General features: G+C 40.7%; 1 long non-coding RNA gene across 1 annotated transcript in view; it reads left to right on the forward strand.

Moving 5' to 3' along the window:
* Positions 1 to 3,097: 3,097 nt before the first annotated feature.
* The window catches only part of LOC147032391 (uncharacterized), a 33,214-nt gene continuing 15,767 nt past the window's right edge, over positions 3,098 to 20,544 (forward strand). The window contains exon 1 of the long non-coding RNA XR_015052061.1: positions 3,098 to 3,634. This is a non-coding gene — a long non-coding RNA (uncharacterized LOC147032391). The remainder of the gene's footprint in view (positions 3,635 to 20,544) is intronic.

The raw sequence follows: 20,544 nt of genomic DNA on the forward strand, positions 1-20,544 counted from the left end.
AATGTCCTCATACAATTCATCATTTGCTGCCCCATTCACCCTTGTTTTTACTTTATTTGCCATTTTATTATCCATCTGGTATTCTCTATTGTTCTCTCAACAACCCCCTCCCCCATGCTGTTTTTCTTTATGGCACCCTTTACGTTTACCAGATGTCCTGCCAAACATTCTCTGCACTCCAACTATATTCTTCATCAACTTTCTCCACTTTTAATTAACACAACCCTCTTTATATTCAGGTACTCATCAGATACTGTCATTATTCTGATAATTTCATCTTTCCTCCCAACTCTCAATTTGTAACACCTCCTTGCTGATTTCTTCTGATATAATCACCCTTAACCATTGCATCTTCCACCTTCTCCTGCATCTGACCAATTATTCCATTTGAAACCTCCAGCAATATCTCCTATTCACTTTGTCTTCTGTACTGATGAAATTTACAGCTTCCTCCTCTCCATCATCTCAACTACTTCCAGCCCCTTTCCTCTCATTGTACCAACATTTTTTGTTCCTAATCATACTATGTCTCCGTTCCACTGCTGTTGTGACTACACATAAGGTCTTGGTAAATGCTTTATGTCAGCACTGCCAGGAAGTGCAGTGCATCAGCTCGTCCTATTGTGGTAGCCCTTTCCTCCAATTGTTGTTGATAGCCTTTCATAGTTTTCTGAGAAATTACTAACATGCAGAGATTGCTGCTCTTGCTGACATCTCTTTTGTAAGGATTTTTGGTTTCCTAAAACATCAGGTGGCTGTTCGTAGCCATCCTTTCATGGATTTTGTTTGTAGCTGCAGTGGATACTTGGACATATGCCTGGTGATTGCTTAATGGTTAGGGTGGTGGCTTGGGATCCTAGGGGATTCTAGGGTCCTGAGTTAAAATCCTGCTTTTTCGTTTTATTAATAACAGGTGGGGTTGACTCATCCTGTCATCCTTCTGAGGTCAGTAAAGTGAGCACCAGCTTGTTGGGATGATTTAGCCATTTGAGTATCCTGCATTGGTGTGTTGACCTGTCCAGGATTGTGCCCAATAGCCCAGGAAACTGCTTTGGCAGCACTGATGCTCTGTACAGAGTATGGTCCCAATGGAATGCTTGGACATCTTGATCAACTTCAGTAACTACAAATGGTTGATAGGAGCTGGTAAGTTCACCTGCTTCCTAAGGTGGAAATATCTATATATTAATTCCTGAAGGACCAATTTTGTGCTCCTCCTAGCGGTCACGTCACGTTTTTTTCGGTACTGTGACCTGGACTGAAAGAAACTTCGTACCTGTAAGAGTGCATCGCACATAGTGGCAATAGTCAACTTTCACCTCTGAAGCAGAACAAACACTTTTCGTTTTACATTCGTTTACATGGCGATGTGTGACGTCACCGCTGAGAGGCGCAAGGACATCATGACATCATCGGTCATTCGCTGATGTCATTACGTCTGTCGTCGACAGACCGTCACCGCTGAGTGGTGTAATTCCACTCCTCGAAAATAGCATCTGCAATGTAAAACCCTCTTCTGCACATGCTGACTACCTCAGAATGTGAATTTGACACAAAAAGTGTAACAAGAAACATTGTATCTATATATTAATACTGAAGGACCAATTTTGCGCTCCTCCAAGCGGTCGCATCACGTTTTTCTTGGTACTGTGACCTGAGAAGTTTTGACACGGTGTTTGTACGTCAAAGTAGACACGTGCACAAATCAGGGGACTTCTTCACAAGGAGTAGTGTACACCAAAAAAACAAGGACGTTTTGTAGGCCTCATTAGGTAAGGCCATGGAGTACATCGACTGGGATCCGGCTCTTATAAGAGCCGCCACTGGTTGTCATATTGGGCTCATGGAACGGAAATCCGTCTGTGACGGGGTTTCGGCTAGTAATTTATAATCATGGTGCCTGAACATGAAAAATATCATGTTTTTAATTGTCATCATGTTCAGCTAAAATTTCAATAAAACATGAAAAGCAAACATGATTTACCACATGGCATGCACTGTTGTTTAATTGAGCAAAACAGAACCAGAGAAACAAAAGCAAAAATTTATTTGAAAAAGGTGCTGCTGACTTGGACAGGGCACAGCCAATGATCACATGACCAACACTAGAACGGCACAAGGTAGAGTGCATACCTCCACCAAACTGAACAGTTTATGTTTTGTATCCCACTGATACAGTAGGTTGGATTGGAACCTGGACCTGAACCAAAATCTAATCAGCTTATTCTTGTCACCGAACTAACTCATCCACCAAGTTTTGTCATAACTCATCTACAACTCTTTGAGATATTGTGCTACACTGTGTATCGTTTTTGGCCCCATCACTCAATGGCGAAGAATCACTTAAAACAATTATCGGATCCGGATCTAATCCGGATCTTCACCAAAATTGAAAAAGAAAAATATTCCTTGTCACACACCCAACCTGCGCACCAAGTTTTATCTGAATTCGTCCATAACTTTTTGAGATATCCTGTTCACAGCCAGACAAACTGACAGACAGGGTGAAAACATAACCTCCATCCACCTTTGCTGGCAGAGGTAATCAATGGGGTGAACAGAAAATAAAATGCACTTTTTATACACAAAGATCGAGGTCATGAAAGAGGGTGGATGGTCAATAAAGCAACAACAGGGTGTCAGTAAGTGTACGACTACTACGACTACAACTTGTTTATGCATAGGAAAAATGTTGATTAGACAATCACAAACACGACAGCAAAAGAAAACGGAGCGACAAAGAAGTCACTTTGTCAAATTTGCTCAAACTGCTCTGTCGGATTTCAATTCATCTGTCTGCATCGCAGTGTCACTGCAGACAATATTAATCAACGTCAAATTCGGCCGACCAACTCTCCTTTCTGTTGGTTTCCAAAGTAGGACATTGTTTGCCACTTCTTCTTCATGCCGGAGGACATGACCCACCAATCTCAAACGTCTCTTCCTTCCAACATCAGTGATTTTTCTTAGATTATATAGTTCAATGTTTGTGACGTGGTCTTGCCATCATTTGTTGAGTATTTTGCTGAGGAGCTTGGTCTAGTTGCCATCTATTTTGTGTGTCATGCTACTGGTCAGCATCCATGGCTCACACCCATGCAGTAAGATTGTTTCAACTGGAGCTTTAAATAGCCAGATTTTGGTGTTTCGTTGCAGCAGGGCATGCCATACCTTCTCAAGCTTGTTTGCTGCTGTCCAAAGCGGCTGTCGACATCATAGGCGGTGTTAGTATATGAGCCAAGGTATTTGAAGTCATGAACTGTCTTGAGCACTTCACCACTTGCTACCCTAAGAGTTCGGTGTTCGTTTGGTCGACGATGTGTGTGCATGTACTTTGTTTTTGAGGCTTTAATAAGAAGATCGACTTTGCTGGCTGTTTCTTCGATTCTTGATAGGATGCCCTGCGCATCTTGTGGTGAATCAGCAGCTACAGTGATGTCATCAGCAGAGTCGAGGTCGGATAGTTTCTGAGCAGGGTGTCTTCTACTCGTGTGGCATTGCAGTGTGACACAATCTTCTTCCGTCAATGCAGTACGCATCACATAGTCGAGTACCATGATGAATAAGAAAGGCGCAAGGGTGTCACTTTGCAGCACTCTCGCATTGACATCAAATACCCGCGTTGGCCCATCAGGTGTGAGGACAACAGCTGAGGTGTGATTGTATAACACCTTGATCACACTTGTTATCTTGGGTGGTATACCATGTGCATGTAGTATTTTGAACATAATGTCCATCGAGTGAAACGCTTTTGTAAAGTCAACAAATAACAGCACAAGCTCCCTATCCAGCTTACTGTTTCTGACTTCTTCAACCAGCCTTCGCAGTGCAAGAATCTGACCAGCCGTAGATCGGCTTCGTCTGAATCCGTTTTGGTTGAAGCGGAGCAGTGGGTCAATGGTTGGTCGAATGCGATTGAGCAACATTTTGTTGTAGATTTTGGCTGTGATTTGTGTCAAGCTGATAGTTTGTGGGGAATGCCAAATTACCTTTCTTGTGAATGGGAACTATTCCAGCTTCACCACATTGACTAGGGCGACTTCCATTAAATGTTCTGTTGCAGAAGTGTAATAGTATGGGCTTCACATCAGGCAGTTGCCAATTCGTCGACCGAGAATTAACAGGGTCCAACTACACTTTTTTTAAAGTTTGAGAAAAATGAAATCAAAAATTCAAAGTGGAATTGCCGCTATCTCATAACATTTTATTTTCATATCGTGTGCTACATAACAGGTAAATATAAAGGTTACATAAAATAATCTTACTTAGTTTCCTCTGTTGCCCTTCCACATGGACTTCTTCGAAATTTGAATGAAATGTCAGATAGACCCTGTTAATTCTCGGTCGACGAATTATTGACCCCGAGGCCATCCATACCCAGTGCTTTATCACACTTCATTTGACCCAAAGCTACATCCAGTTCTTCCATTGATAAAAGGATCCGTCGAGATCTCTTGGTGTGTATCAAAGACTTTCATTATATTCAGTGCTTCTTCTGGAGCTGTTTCTTTCACTGCAGCAGTGAGAAGATTTGAAAAATGCTTGTGCCATGCTAAGAGTTGATCTTCACACTGCAGCATGGGTATGTGGGATGATTATAAAAATGGTGGATCACAAAATGTATACAGTGGATCACAAAATCGATCATTAAAGCCTGTGGTTATTAAATGTTGGATGTGGAACATTAAAGCCTGTGTATCATCAGAGACATGACAGAAGTAAATAGACACCTTAAATTTGTTCATTTAATCTGTATAACGCAGTTTTACTCAGTGATTTGTACTAATATTCGACTATTTATTTGCAGAAACGAGTTCCTGGGACTTGTACAACAATTAACTATGCCTCGAACCCAGAGAGCACACAAACTTTCCGATTTTCAAAGAGAAGGAATTGTTAGCCAATCGGAAGGTGGAGTCAGCCAGCGTCAGATAGCTCAGAACTTTGGCATTCCACTTTCTATGGTCAATCGGGTGATTGTGCAATTCACCAGTGAAGGCAAGGCATCCACAGCTTCCCGTTCTGGTCGACCTGGGCCCTTATAAAGATGTCTTCGAGCTGTCAAGCGGTCCATTGAGAAAACTCCCTGTTGCAAGGCAGCAGATGTCGCAGAGGAGGTCTAAGTTGTCTCAAGAACTGCCGTGCGGTACCTTCATCAACTAGACTATTATGGGAGGCAGCTAGGAGAAAACCTCTTCTTAGACTAGCCAACATTCAAAGGAGAAAGAATTGGGCTGATGAGATGGCCACCAGACCATTGGAGTTTTGGCAAACTGTCATTTTTTCAGATGAGTCCCAATTTGCTCAATTTTCTGACAGTGGACATGTATGGCTCTGGAGGCTTCCCAGTCAAGAGTTCTCTTTAAACCAATTGCAGCCAACTGTCAAACACAGTGGTTTTTTCAGTGATGGTGTGGGGAGCAATCTGGAGCACTGGTCAGTCAGAGCTTATGAAGTGTGTTGGCAACATCAACTGTACGACATACATTTCTATCCATGAGGATGGTCTTCTTCCCATCTGCTCCACTGGTCAGATGGTCAAAAACAACACTGTTCATGGAAGAAAGAGTTCCATGTCACACTGCAAAAAAGACCAAAGAATGGCAGGACAGAAATGGGATCAAGCGACTTCCATGGCCAAGTCAGTCTCCTGACATGAATCCCAATGAACACCTCTGGGCCATATTGGATCAAACTGTGTGGAAAAAGTCCAGAAAACCAATATCATGGGCAGAATTGCAAACCCGTTTGCATGAAGCCTGAGCAGAAATCACACAAGAGAACATTTCGGAACTCGTTAGTTCTATGTCTGAAAGAGTAAAAGCGTTCAAATCTGCAAATGGCAAGTCTACAAAATACTAGTGTATGTATTAAAATGGAGCAAATGTCCTTCAAATGTTCAATAAATAAATTATTTTAAAATCATGGTGTCTATTTACTTCTGTCACGTCTCTAATGATCCATTTTGTGATCCACCGTTTAATTATCCATTTTGTGATCCATCATGGAAAGGGGTGTATTGCATCAAGCTGCAGAGAGAGAGAGAGAGAGAGAGAGAGAGAGAGAGAGAGAGAGAGAGAGATAGAGAGAGAGAGAGAGAGAGAGAGATAGAGAGAGAGAGAGAGAGAGAGAGAGAGAGAGAGAGAGAGAGAGAGAGAGAGAGAGAGAGAGAGAGAGAGAGAGAGAGAGAGAGAGAGAGAGAGAGAGAGAGAGAGAGAGAGAGAGAGAGAGAGAGAGAGAGAGAGAGAGAGAGAGAGAGAGAGAGAGAGAGAGAGAGATAGAGAGAGAGAGGCCTTGTCGGCTAACTGATTTTAGGGAAGGAACTATTGGCACAGCAAAGGATGCTCAACCAACATTTGCCATATAATATGAGTGCTAATTTTGAGATGTGATTCGAACAAGTCAAGTTATGGATGACACTGTAACTGAATAATTGCAACTCAGTGAGCAATGAAGGGTATGCCTCACTTTAGAAAAAATAAGAGCACACGAGACCAGCTTGGATTTATGGTCATGCTCCATGTGGATGCCAAAACTGTGATTTTATCAAAACTTCGCAGGAGAAGCAGCATCAACTATCCTGAATGATGGGTGGTGGATCATTTGGCAGATTGTTGAAATTATGAATGAAGTGCTAAAGGTGGTTTTCCAATGAGGCAAAACAAGCCATTGATGTAAATTACAAACAGAATAGGTCCCCCCAATGATTAAGCATATTAAATAAAAGACTGTCACGATTTTATTGACATCCTTATTAAACATCTCGACTGTTTTCCATCTGGATGTTAGGTTGCCCATTGCTGAAGAAACAGAGGACATTTCAGCAAAGCAGTATTTGAGGGCACAAAAGATGTCAAGGCCGAACAATTTTTTTTTTTTTTAATCTTCCCAAGTGGAAAGGAGAAATGCTCATTATATTCAGTCTAATATATCATGTCTTTCTTTCGCTTGTGTTAGTTTAATTCCCATGGCTGTTCAGTCCAGGGTTTCATGTCCCTTTGTGGAGGGCTCGTGACACGTCTTGGGAAAACTCAGATGAAAGAATGTTCGTGACAAGTAATATAATGGCAATGGCTCCCTGGGCAGGAGTCTCAACATGATGATGATGAATAGATCATACGTGTTAAATGCTAAATATAAAAGTGTGACTGAAAACGATACTGCTCCATATAATTTTAAATGCAGTGTGTGGAAAGCAAGAACAGTATGTATAAAGTAAGGCAGCACAATAACGTTGTGAGAAAGACTTGAGGGAAGAGGTATGGCAATGTGGGGTTGATAGATATATAGATCGATGTGATGTCTCCACTTACCAAACTTTATAGCAATCGGCAGGAGATGGAAACTGCAAAAACAAAAACACATCGACATAGCTGAAGGCAGTCGTCTGACATTTTAAACATTTTTTTTTTGCTATACAAAGTCGAGGCTCATGGAAGATTTAGAACATAGAACGGATTATGCAGGATGTAACAACATAAGGAGCAGGAGAGATAGGGGTGAAACACACCAATAGCAGTAAAGGGGTGAACACACCAACAGCAGGGAAGAGGGAGACTTGGACAAATAAGGGATGTGGGGAGGAATGAGGGATTGGGAAGGATGCATCATTGGGTGAATCAGATGGAAACAGAAGCAAACTTTCAGGAAGTAAAAACTGGAAATTTGGAAGGAGGTGGGCGTGGGCCTGAGTCGGGGGAGGTTAACAGGGGAAGAAAATATCATGGTTTTGGATGGGAGATGATCTCAGATGATGGGGGATGATCTCAGATTGTGGGGGATAGCTGTCTTGCAGACCTGGAGGGAAGAATGTGATTGAAGAGAATGTGGAAGTTGATTCCACAAGTGGGGAAAAAAAGAGGAAGGAATAGGAATGAGTGGAGTTGAGCAGTGATTCTGGATTTTGGGAGTTTCACCAGATGGGTGTTGATGTGGACCATGTGCACCCTGCAGAAACCTGAGGGAGGGTGTTGGTTAGGGTTAAGCCTATAGTTACAGAATTTGGTTTTGTGCCATGTATATGTAATGCAGTGACGTTGGCTGACTTTTAAGCAGATGGAATATGACTGAGAGCAAATAATCGGGTGAACCAGGCAGAAAGAGGATGTGCAAGAGTAGCAGAGCAGGTTTATGGGGCACCTGAGCTGAAATTGTTCAGTCCAGTAGCAGAATCAGAATTGAGGGTTGCCAGAAACTTCACCTTCTCAGTTGCAAAAGATACAGAGTGTAGGAGCAGATGGGTGTGACTGGGGAGGGTGGGTATAGCGAATGACGGTTTGGGGGCAATATTTTGACACAAACACAGATATGAGACAGTCAGCCTTCTCATGAGCAGAGTCAGCTGTGGTGCCATTTGAAGTGAGGGAAAGGATGGAAGGGGAGCATACTACACAAGGCACCAACATATTTTAGGAGGGAGACAAGTATGAAGCCTCAATCTTGTGGTAGGCCAGATGCTTTCTGGCTCTTCTGAGAGTGGACAGACACTTGTTGTGGACTGGTTGGAATGCAATGAGATTGCGTAAGATCAGATTATCCTTCCAGGAAGAGAAGGAAAGTTGTTTCAGAACAAGAAGGGTATGACAACTGAAGACGAGATGGGTTGGATCAGTGCATATGAGAGAGCAGGTTTCTTTGGAAGAATTTCCTGTTTGAGTAAATATCAGGGGCAGCAGGTATTGGAGACCTGTCCTGAATTGAGATGGCTGCTTGCAGTCTCTGCCAATCTGCCTGAGTAAAGTGTAAGACTCAGCAGCTCTGAAACTAGTCAGAGATGTTGACTCTCACAAGCATATGATCAGATGAACCAATTGCAGCAGAGGAAGAGCAGGAGACATTATCAGGTAAGTTGGTCATCTCGTTCAGAAGGGAGGAATTGCCATCAGCAGAAATCTGGGACGAAAAGTTCATATATTGATTCAGTCCCATGGAGTCATAGAAGTCTTTTGCTGCAGTGCCACGAATGGTGATGGAGGAAGCAACACCGAGCCAATTGGCATGATGACAATTGAAATCACCACATATGAGGAAGAGAGTTTTTATGAGTGGTTAAAACTTGGTCCACATTGTCTGAGAGTGATATTTAAAAGGAGTCATTACTGTTTGGAAGATGGTAGAACACACAGACAAACTAGAACAGCACTTGGTAGAGTGCATGCTTCTGTCAGGCTGAACAGTTCACATTTTGTATCCAAGCATTTTTTTTTTTTTGTCGACAATGTCAAGGCTCATGTGAGAGCTAATGCACAGAAACACACAACAAGGGGAGCAGGAGACGAGGGGTGGGAGAGGGAAGGAAAAAAAAACAGTGGGGTACAGAGACATGAGGAGATCTGTGAAAGGGAGGGGATGGGGTGGGGTACTCTGAGTAAACAACATGGACACTACAGGGACTTTCAAGTCCTTACATGACAGGAAGTTTCAGGAAGGAAAGCAGGGAATTTGAAGGAGGTGGGTTTGGGGTGGATTAGGGGGGGTAGAAAAGATCGTGGTTTTGGATGGGGGAAGATAAGAGATGGTGGTAAACACCTCTTTTGAAGACCTGGAGGGAAGAGTGGGATTGAAGAGTGTGGGAGTTTGTTCCAAAAGTGGGCGGAAAGAGGAATGAAAGAGTGAAGGTGAACAGTGATTCTTGTTTTTGGTGAAGGTGCTTGCTGGTGGACCTTGAGCGCCCTGTGGAAATATGGGGGGGGGAGGACATATCTCAGACACAGCAGGGGGGTGAGGCTGGAGAGGAGATGGTGGAAGACAGAAAGACCAGGGACCTGCCTGCGGTGAGAGAGTGAGAGACCCAAAGACTCAGCCTCATTGCAGGAGATACCAATGATCCTGAATGCCTTGGTTTCCACAGTGTGAAGCCGAGAAAGGTGAGAGGTGGAAGCACCAGCTCAGAGGGGAGAGCAGTTCTCCATCAGGCTGCGGATGACAGCTTTGTATGTGGGCAGGAACTCAGGTGTGCCAAGGAAGGACTTTGTGAGATGAAGGATGCCCAGTCGGCGACTGGCTTTAGAGGAAAGCTTGGAAATGTGGCTTTTCCAGAACGATCATGACAGATAGTGAGACCCAAATGCTTGAATGAAAGGACTTCTTTAAGAGGATTGTTGAGAAAGTAGTTGGGGGTGGGGGGGGTTCCAGAAAGTCCTTTTGGAGAAACAAAATATGAGTGTGAGATTTGTCAGGGTTGAAAGACATGTTCCACGTGTTGGACCAGGTTGTGATTTTATCCAGATCTGCAGCGAGTGAAGAGGCTGCTGCTTGCCGATTTGAGGGATGACAGATGGTACGGCATAGGGTGGAGTCATCAGCAAAGAGATAAAGAGGATTTTCCAGAGAGTCAGAGAGATCATTGATAAAAATCAGAAAAATAACAAGGCCCAGAACACTGCCTCAAGGTACTCCAGCCTGGACAGGAAGAGGGGATGAGAGAACTCCATCAAGGGCCACACGTTGGCCACCATAAGAGAGGAAGGCTGCGGGCAATGAGTGGAGATGTCCTTGGATACCATGGGAAGAGAGTTTGGTGAGCAGGGCAGGGTGACAGACCATATCAAAGGCACGAGATATGTCGAGGGAGATGGCTCTGATTTCATGTCTGGCATTGAGGACTTCCATCCATTGTTGGGAGAGCAGAAGTAGCATATTCAGGGTAGAGTGACCCCGTCTGAATCCAAATTGATGATTGCAAATCAAGCCATTGGAGAGGAGGAAGGATTTAATGTCTGAAGCGATTATGCATTCCATAACCTTGCTGATGATTGGGAGAAGGTTGATTGGTCTGTATTTGCAGGGATTTGTTTCTGCACCTTTATGCAGAGTGGTAATGTTTGCTGATATCCAAGCAGATGGCAGATGACCTTGAGAAAATGAGATAGTGAACAGAACAGAGAAAGGTTGAGCAAGAGCAGCAGAGCAAGTTTTTAGGACACATGGGCTGATGCCGTCTGGACCAGTTGCAGAATTTGAGTCGAGGTTTGAAAGCAAACTCTCCACCTTGTCAGTAGAAAAGGACAAAGAGTCCAGGAACAGCTGGGTGTGACTGGGTAAGGAGGGTACAGAATGCAATGGGTTTGAGGCACAAGATGTGGAAGCAAACATGGAGTTTAGGCATTCCGCATTTTCATGTGCCGTATCAGCTGTGCGGCCATTTGAGGTAAGTGAGGGGATGGAGGGGGAACATACACCAGAAACAGACTTAACTGGATGCCACAAGGATTTGGAAGATAGGTTTGAGAGTTCAAAGTTGAGATAAGAAAGATGTTGTTTTCTGGCTCAACTGAGGGTAGATACACACTTCCTATGAGCTTTGTGGAAGGAACTGAGATTGCCTTCAGTTTGATTAGCATTTCATGAGGTGAAGGCAAGTTGTTTCAGGACAACTGCCTCATCACAAGCTTCAGTGTATCTTGGGTGGGAGGAAGGGAATGACAACTGAATATGAGATGGGATAAATCTGTGGATATGCTGGAACTGTGAATAGGCTCCGTTCAGCTGATAGGCTGTCTCTGTATCCATACCTCAACCAAAATATAATCAGCTTGTTGTCACTTACACAACTCATCCATCAATTTTGGCAGAATCTGTCCATAACTTCTTGAGATAGTGTGCTATATATAGTGTTTTTGGTCCTCTCACTCAATGGTGAAGAATCACTCAAAAATTATTGGATCCGGATCTGGATCCGGATCTTCACCAAAATTGAATCAATTTCCTCTTGTCACACACCCAACCTGTCCACGAAGTTTCATCTGAATCTATCCAAACTTTTTGAGATATCCTGCTCACAGACAGAGACAGACAGACAAACAGACAAAAATTGGTGAAAACATTCCCGCCATCCACATTTGGTGCTGGAGATAACAAGAGGTGGGAGTGGAGAGGAAGTTGCAGCCAAAAATTTTCCTGGAGATTGGAAGATGTAAGAGCAGCATATTGACAGTGTGAGATGGAGTTCTTGATGTAAAGGGCCTCTCTGTCGTCAGGACAGAGTTTAGGCCTATTAAACCGGAGGACACAACAGCCAGAGACAGATACTGAGGAGTCAATGCATCCTGTGGGAGGAAGGATTCTCTTAAACAGATGATGTCCAGTTTATCAGCAGTAGGCTGGATTGAGAGATCCAGGATGGAGGGGAGGCCTCCGATGTTTGAAATATAAACAGTTCGGGACAGGAGAGGAGGCGCTCTTTTGGCAGGGTGCTGTGATGTGGATAGGAGCTATGAGAGGGGTGGGGAGGGGGAGCAGGGTGGGAGTGGAGCTGGAGAATGAGGGTGGGGGAGACAGGTGGGAGAGTCAGGGTGGGGAGGAGGGCTGGGAGATTGAGTGTGTGTATGTGGGGGGGGGAGTTGGGAGTGTACAGTACAGGAGGAGATGCTTGGACAGCACAGGACCGGGAGGGGGGTGTGGACGCTGAGAGGCTCCACGATGGGGTGGGGGTGGGGGTAAGCTGAGATAATGCATCGTTGTGAAACAGGGAGAGTAAGCTGAATGTTGCGAATGACTGGGAGGTTGCGGGATGGGAGGAGGCAGCTGTGAGATTCGTGGGACAGGGGGAACTGGGAGGTTGCGGGGCAAAAATTGGGTCAAGGAAGTGGAGGGTTGCTGAGAAGAGGAGGATACAGAGAAAAGGTGGGGTTGGAGAGGCATGGGCCTGTTGGAAATGTGAGGCAGGGTACTGACATGGAGGGGTTTGGCAAACGTTTAAGGATGTGAAGGGAAATTTATTGTCATGTGCAGACAAGCTCTGCAAACTGGACTTTTCATGATTCCCAATCTGGAATTACAGACAGACATCATGGGAGAGGTATAATGAATGGTTGTTGAAGGCACAGAGGAAAACAGTGCTGCAGGTACAGGAGAAGGGTTGATGGCCAAGTACTTAGAAGTAAGACAGGTGCAGGAAATATTGTGAAGAAGATGAAGATGAATAGATCATGAGGAAGAATAAGAACACGTGGGTGGTTCCTGATGGAGAAATAAGGAAAGTGTAGCATTTTAAAAATTTAATAAAGTGTTTTAGAGGAAGAAGCATTTCATTCAATTTTGACATATTGAGAAAAGGAATGGATAAAGAATGAAGTTCAGGCAGAAGGAAGTATAGTGTGTTGAGTTCATAGTTTTTTTGGCATGAAAAGAACAAACGTTTTTTTAAAAGGGAGGAGTGGGAATAGGATAAAGTTGAGAAAGCTGAAAGGACAACACTTGGAAGAAAGGAAGCAGATGAGGGACGTGGCATCAGAGCAGCGACATAATTTGCACGTCAACTAACTGAGGCCTGGGAAAGTAGGCTAGAGCCACAGTGATACAAATTATACAATACAACATAACAAGGTAAGTTTTAACACTGAAAACTGGATGAAAAGAAACAGCAACACAGGGCCGAGAATATAACAGAAAGACAAGGCAGATCTATTCTGGTAGACATAGCTTTGATGAAATGGAAAGAGTAACTGCATGATCCACATCCAATATGCACAAACCCAGAAGTGGAAGACCTATTTTAAAGGCTTACTTAACTTTTAGCCTTTCGTTTATTTTTTGTATTCATTTTAAAGGTTTAACTTGAATCTTTTATTCAAATGTTAAGAATATCAGAAGGGTGCGGGGCAATGGCGTTTTGAAGAAATATCATTCAAAGTTCATTATAAAACAAAGGCCTCGAGATAATATGCCTCAACTTGGGTATCAATTTGTGGGTCAGTTGCATGCATCACCTGTCTGTTCTGATGCTAGGTGATCTTCAAGGGATTCACATCCACACTTAAAGTCAGCCTTCCATGTTGGCTACACCATGTGTTGATGGATATAGTTGGGCCGAGCACATTCTTTGCATAAAAATGATGACACCTCAATACTCAACCTAAGTAACATTGGGAACCTTCATAAAGGACCCACAGGACACAACCTTTTATGACACATTCAGCTTCTTAATTATAATCTTAAACAACAAACAATATCACGTTTATGAAGCTAATGCCATATAACAAGCATAATAAATGAATAATTTTGATGAAATGTCAGATCTACCTGAAATGTCGATCTTAGTTTTGAATTACCTAAATAGTACATGCTGAGAAAGCTCACAATAAAATTGATGAAAAGGTGAGTGAACTGGAATAAGTGAATGATTGTGCACTACCAGGCACTATCCATCGCTGCATTCCTGACTCATACAGCAAACAGCTTGGGAATATCAAACGCCCAGATTAGATTCAATATACCAAGCACAAAATTGATGAAAGGCAGTGAAAGAGGAAAAGAACAAGAAAATTTTGTGTTCAAACTAGGGAAGATTAAAAAGGTGAAAAAGTTTGTGCACTTTGGTGGTCAGATTGAGGAAAGGCCAGAACATTTGGTTGATGTTAATACCCATTTGGCACTACTGTAGTGGGACCTGCCTTTGATAGGCTGAGTAAGAAAAAGTGCATTTATGATAGATGTTACGAAAATCTCCTGGAATTACAGATGTCACGACTGAGTCAATACGTTATACATTTTGGATTGTACAGGTATGATGGGTAAATAAACCCCACTATTTCCTTTGTTTGTATTTCCTTGTAGTTATTTTTTTACATTAAAACAATGTGATAGGCCAGATCCCACTTCAGGTCTGGATCCAGACCTGAATCAAAATCGATTCAGCTTGTTCTTGTCACCTAATTCATCCACCAAGTTTTGTTATAACTCGTCTGCAACGTTTTGAGATGTTATACTGTATATCATTTTTGGCCCTATCACTTGTGAGCATGAAGAGTCTCTTTAAAAATTGATAAAAATTATCGTATCCAGGTACAGATCTTCACCAAAATGGAATCAATTCGTCCTTATCACACACACACCCAACATGTCCACCAAGTGTTGACCAAATCCGTCCACAACTTTCTGAGATATCTTGATCACAGACAGACAGACAGTGGTGAAAACAACCTCCGCTCACCTTCGGTGGCATAGTAACAAGCGATAAACACTGAACACGTGTCTTCACCTCGACTCACTTACCATATAAACACCACATGAAGTGGAAAGTGTCTAAAGAGAGAAAAACAAGTACGTCGTGAAGAGAAAAATGTAAAATCTATCTTTATAAAATAGTGTGTAATCATGTATTTGTATGTGTTTGTATATTTGTGCATTTGTCTGTTCCCTTTCATAAGGATGATTTAAGTAGGGCTTTAAAAGTCAATCTTTCAACAAGACTGTCTGTTCACTACGGTTTATTTTTCAGGATTAAAATTGGAAATGTAGATGGTGATTTGCAACTGAGCCTCAAGGGTGGTGTACAGAAACTTTTTAAAAACAATAAATACAGGTGCAGAGAGGTGAAATTTTGCTGCACATGATGTGAAAAATGAGTGTTCATTTATGTCCATAGGATTTCTAATAAATGGGGAAGATATAAGCACACCTGACGCTAGGCCAAGGATTCAGACTTTGGAATGCTCACAAGGCTATTACCATGAAAATGAAACATCCCAGAAGACAAAGAAAATAGGGTCACATTTGTATATATCATGTTTTAAAATAACGTTTCTTGCTACGAAACATAATATCTTCCAGTCTCGTTGAATATTTCGAATAAAATAATTCAAACCCGTGATTTTTGACAGGCTTTTATACTCGTGATGACAAAAAACTAGAGGGAAGGGAATGGGTATGCAAACATTGCGAACATGATAAATACAATTCCTACTCAACCATTTATTAGTTAGATTGAATAACAGTTGGAAAAAACGTTCACTCGTGAAAATTTGGCTTCAAGTTAATTATAAAACCATCTCCACTTGGGAATCACGATATGAAACAAATGGCAAGCAGTATTGAGAACACGAAATAACTTGCGAAAATTCCGTGATAAAAAAAATCTGACGACTCTGAGACAAACTCCTCTGGGAAGAAATGGAATGCCCTGTCCATGAGTAAAAGAAGAACACATCTGGCAAGCATAAGTAGAGTATGATGAAAAATTCAGGTGATAAAGTAGAATCCACAAAGTCACGTAAGAGCAGTATTCACTAGGTGTAACTCCAATTCGGCAGGAACTAGAACTGGGCCTGTAAGGCTGGGAAAATAAGTCAATTGCAGGAATAAGGTTTCACATGAAAAATGTTTTGTTTTGCTTTGTTCCAGCTGAAATCAACAATATTTGATGGGTAAAACACGTTTCTGAATTTGAATAGTGATTTGGAACAAAAAAACAGTCAGAACAAGCGAATATGTTGATAAAAAAATTGTTTTCGGCACATCAGACCGTTTTTGCATAAACAAGGTTTCTTGTGTAAAATGTGTTGTTTTCTTTGGGACAACCTAAAATACATACTATTTGTTGAGAAACAAGCGGTTTTGCATTAGAAGTGATTTGGAACAAAAATGGGGTCAGAACTTTCTCATGTGTTGAAAACGCCTGAATTGCGCAAATAAGTCCAATTTTGCATGAATAAGGTTTCCTGTTTAAAATGTGCTGTATTGCTTTGTACAAGCTAAAATGCACAATATTTCATGGAAAACACGAGTTTCTGCATTAGTATAGTGAGTTAGAACAAACAACAAAGTCAGAACAAGCGAATATGTTGATTAAAAAAATTTTCTTTCGGCGTTTCAGACCGTTTTTGCATGAATAAGGTTTCTTGTGTAAAATGTGTTGTTTTCTTTCGTACAACCGAAAACACACTATTTCATGAAAAACATGTTTCTTAATGAGAAGGTAAAATTGGATCAAAAAATGGGATCAGAACAAGTTGATGTGTTAAAAACGCTGATATTGTGCATATAGATTTTTGCAGGAATAAGGTTTCACATGAAAATGTTTTGTTTTGCTTTGCTTTGTTCCAGCTAGAATATACAATATTTGATGGAAAAAAACGTGTTTCTGAATTAGAATAGTGATTGGGAACAAAAAACGTCAGCATGTGTGAAAAACGCTTGTATTGGACAAATATGACTGTTTTTGCATGAATTAGATTTCTTGTGTAGAACGTGATGTTTTCCTTTGTGCAAGCTAAAAAAAAATAACAACAAAAAACACACGTTTCTACATCAGAAGAGTGCTTTGGGGGAAACAAAACAACAACAACAAAAAATAAAGGGACAAAACAAGTGAATGACTGAAAAACGTTTGTATTAAGGAAAACGACAGTTTTCCCATGAATATTCTTTCCTTTGCAAAATGTGTTGTTTTGCTTAGTAAAAGGTAAAATAAACAAAAATTGATGAGAATCATGTATTTCTTCTGCATTAGCATCATGATTTTGAACAAAAAACGGTGTGAGAGCAAGCTATTGTGTTAAAAAAAAAAGAAAGAAAGATTATATTCGGCAAATAACACCATTTTTGCATGAATGAGGTTTTTTTTCTGCAAAATGTTTTGATTGGCTAAGTACAGGCTGAAATACATACTATTTGATGAAAACACACGTATCTGTGATAGAATTGTGATTTGCATCAGAAAATGCGAATGTATTGTTAAAAACGCTTGTGTTAAACAAATAAGACCGTTTTGCATCAAAAAGTTTTCTTGAGCAAAATTTGTTACTTTGCTTCATACAAGCGAAAATACACAATATCTGATGAGAATCGTGCGTTTCTGCATTTTAAAAATGATGTGGAACATAAAGCGGTCAGAACAAGCTGATGTATGAAAAATGCTTGGATTCGGCAAATAAGACCTGTTTTGCATGAATAAGTAAGGTTTCTCGTATAAAATATATTGTTTTGCTTCATACAAGGAAACTAAAAAGTATTTTATGAAAAACACACATTTCTTCATGATTTAAGTAAGATTGGATCAAAAAACAGGATTAGAACAAGTTGATGAGTTAAAAACGCTTATATTGGGCAAATAAGACTTTTGCAAGATTAAGGTTTCATGAGAAAAATGTTTTGATTTGCTGTGTTCCAGCTGAAATAAACAATATTTGATGGAAAAAGTGCGTTTCTGAATTAGAATAGTGATTTGGAACAAAAAACAGTCAGAACAAGCGAATGTGTGAAAAAATGCTTGTTTTGCACAAATAAGACCATATTTGCATGAATTAGGTTTCTTGTGTAGAATGTGATGTTTTCCTTTGGACAACCTGAAAAAAAAGACTTGTGGATGAAAAACACAAGTTTCTGCATTAGAATAGTGCTTGGGAGGGAACGGGGGGGGGGGGGGGGGACAAGGTCAAAACAAGCAAATGACTGAAAAAACGTTTGTATTAAGGTAAACAAGACCGTTTCGCATGAATATGGTTTCCTTTGCAAAATGTGTTGTTTTGCTTAATACAAGGTAAAATACACAAAAATTGATGAGAAGCATGTATTTCTGCATTAGCCTCGTGATTTTGAACAAAAAAACGGTGTCAGAACAAGCTATTGTGTTAATTTTTTTGTTATATTCGGCAAATAACCACATTTTTGCGTGAATGAGGTTTTTTTCTGCAAAATGTTTTGATTGGCTGAGTACAAGCTGAAATACACTGTTTGAGGAAAATCACACGTTTCTGTGATAGAATGGTGATTTGCATCCAAAAATAGTGTCAGAAAATGCTCATGTATTGTGAAAAACGCTTGTGTTGGGCAAATAAGACCGTTTTTGTATCAAAAAGGTTTCTTGAGCAAAATGTGTTGTTTTGCTCCGTTCAATGTAAAATACAAAAAATTTGTTGAGAAACAAGCGCTTTTGCATTAAAATAATGATTTGGAACAAAAAACAGGGTCAGAACTTTGTATTGTGATAAAAATGCCTGTATTAGGCAAATAAGACCATTTTTGCATGAATTAGTTTTTTGTGTGCAAAACGTGTTATTTTGATATGGACAAGATAAAATACACAATATTTGATGAGAAGCATGCATTTCTGCATTAGAATAGTGATTTTGAAGAAAAAACTGTGTCAGAACAAGCTATTGTATTTGGCAAATTTGCATGAAAAAGGTTTTTTTGTTCAAAATTTGTTGTTTTGCTTAGTACAAGGTAAAATACACAATATTTGATGAGAAGCATGCGTTTCTAAATTGGAAAAGTGACTTAGATTTTTTTTTAAATGGGGATTTGAAGCAGAACAAGCGAATGTGTGAAAAACATTTGTATTTGGCAAATATGACTGTTATTGCATGAACAATGTTTCTTCTGTAAAATGTGTTGTTTGGCTTAATATCACAGTATAATCTAAATGCAAACAAATAAATATGCTTAAAAACAAGAAAATGGAGGACAGAGTTGTGAGGAATTAACTACAGAGGTCACTCTAACATGTTGAAATCGTGTCATTTGTAGTCAATGTGAAATTACAGTGACTGCTCGTCCTACGTAAGATAGTCAGATAGAGACACGTTAAAATGGTGAACTGAAGAGTTCATAGAGCACCTTACCCCATGCAGTCTTGAGTTAAAGGACATGGAATGGGTCTTTTCAACTGTTACTTTGCATTTTCAAGAACAATCTATGTTTCTACGAGCCACAATTTTGTCTGAATCTCGATATTCCCCAACGCTGATAGCACGAGTGACAAATTTGATTGGTCGTGGTGCTGTAAATTGATAAATATTTTGAAATACAAATACCTCTATATAACGTCATTAAAAACTATTTAAATTCCTCATTTATCCAGAAGGTCATCCCATAAAGTAGTTTAAACAATGTGCACAAACAGCTCATTCATATTCATGACACTGGAAGCACCATCGGCAAAAATACGTTATCACAGTGTCAGAGATAAAGAGGAATTAACGCCTCTATTGTTCTGACTGACTGAGTTTTGCTAACTCCAATAGTTTATCTCACCTCTTCACCAAATGGACCCATCTGTGAATGAATAAAAATAAAAATGGCAAAATTAGCCAATTCGACTTGTGCTTCAAAAAATACAGTTAGTAAAAATTTAGCCAAGACTCTGGCACACAATGGCCTTAAAAAAAATCTGGCACACAATGGCCTTTAATGTTCAAAGCGAATATTGATTAGAACATTAAACAGGAAACAAGAGTGATTTCTCTGCATTCTGCTTGAGCAGTTCAAATAAATAGTCTTTGTATGTGTAACAGTCTATATGGTGAAGGAGGCAGAAACACTGGAACATTTCCAAGGAGATTGATAGGGATCTGGAGGCTCAAAGAAAAGGAGAATACAGATTGCCCATTCAAGCAGGTCATAGAGAGAACATTTATATCATGGCCCTTGTGTGCAGTGTTTGGGAGGTTGTTTTTGTCTGCCTGGTATTCCACCAGGTATGCACATATAATTGCATATGTTAGAACAAAAAAAGATATACAAAAAAATAGTTCACTCACTTGTGTCAAATGCCATTTCCTTGAGAGATAAGTATATAAAGTATTGTAAAATTGTGGCATTATGACACCCATCCCTACCCCAAACCCTTTAATTCAATCATTCTCCTTCCTTTGCCTCCTTCTCCAAACATCATTTTCCCTTTCTCCCTTTTGTCATTGAGAGTGTTTTAAGACTAGATTGAGAGGTGGTGTGTGTGAATTCAATATTGGTGAAAATCTGAATAAGAAGCGATTGCGAGCTCGATAAGGAACTGAAGATTACTGTACGACGTCATACATGAAT

Source organism: Eptatretus burgeri, chromosome 2 (genome assembly GCF_056783735.1).
Source record: "Eptatretus burgeri isolate ZD-2024b chromosome 2, Ebu_testis_v1, whole genome shotgun sequence".
NCBI classification, from domain to species: Eukaryota; Metazoa; Chordata; class Myxini; order Myxiniformes; family Myxinidae; genus Eptatretus; species Eptatretus burgeri.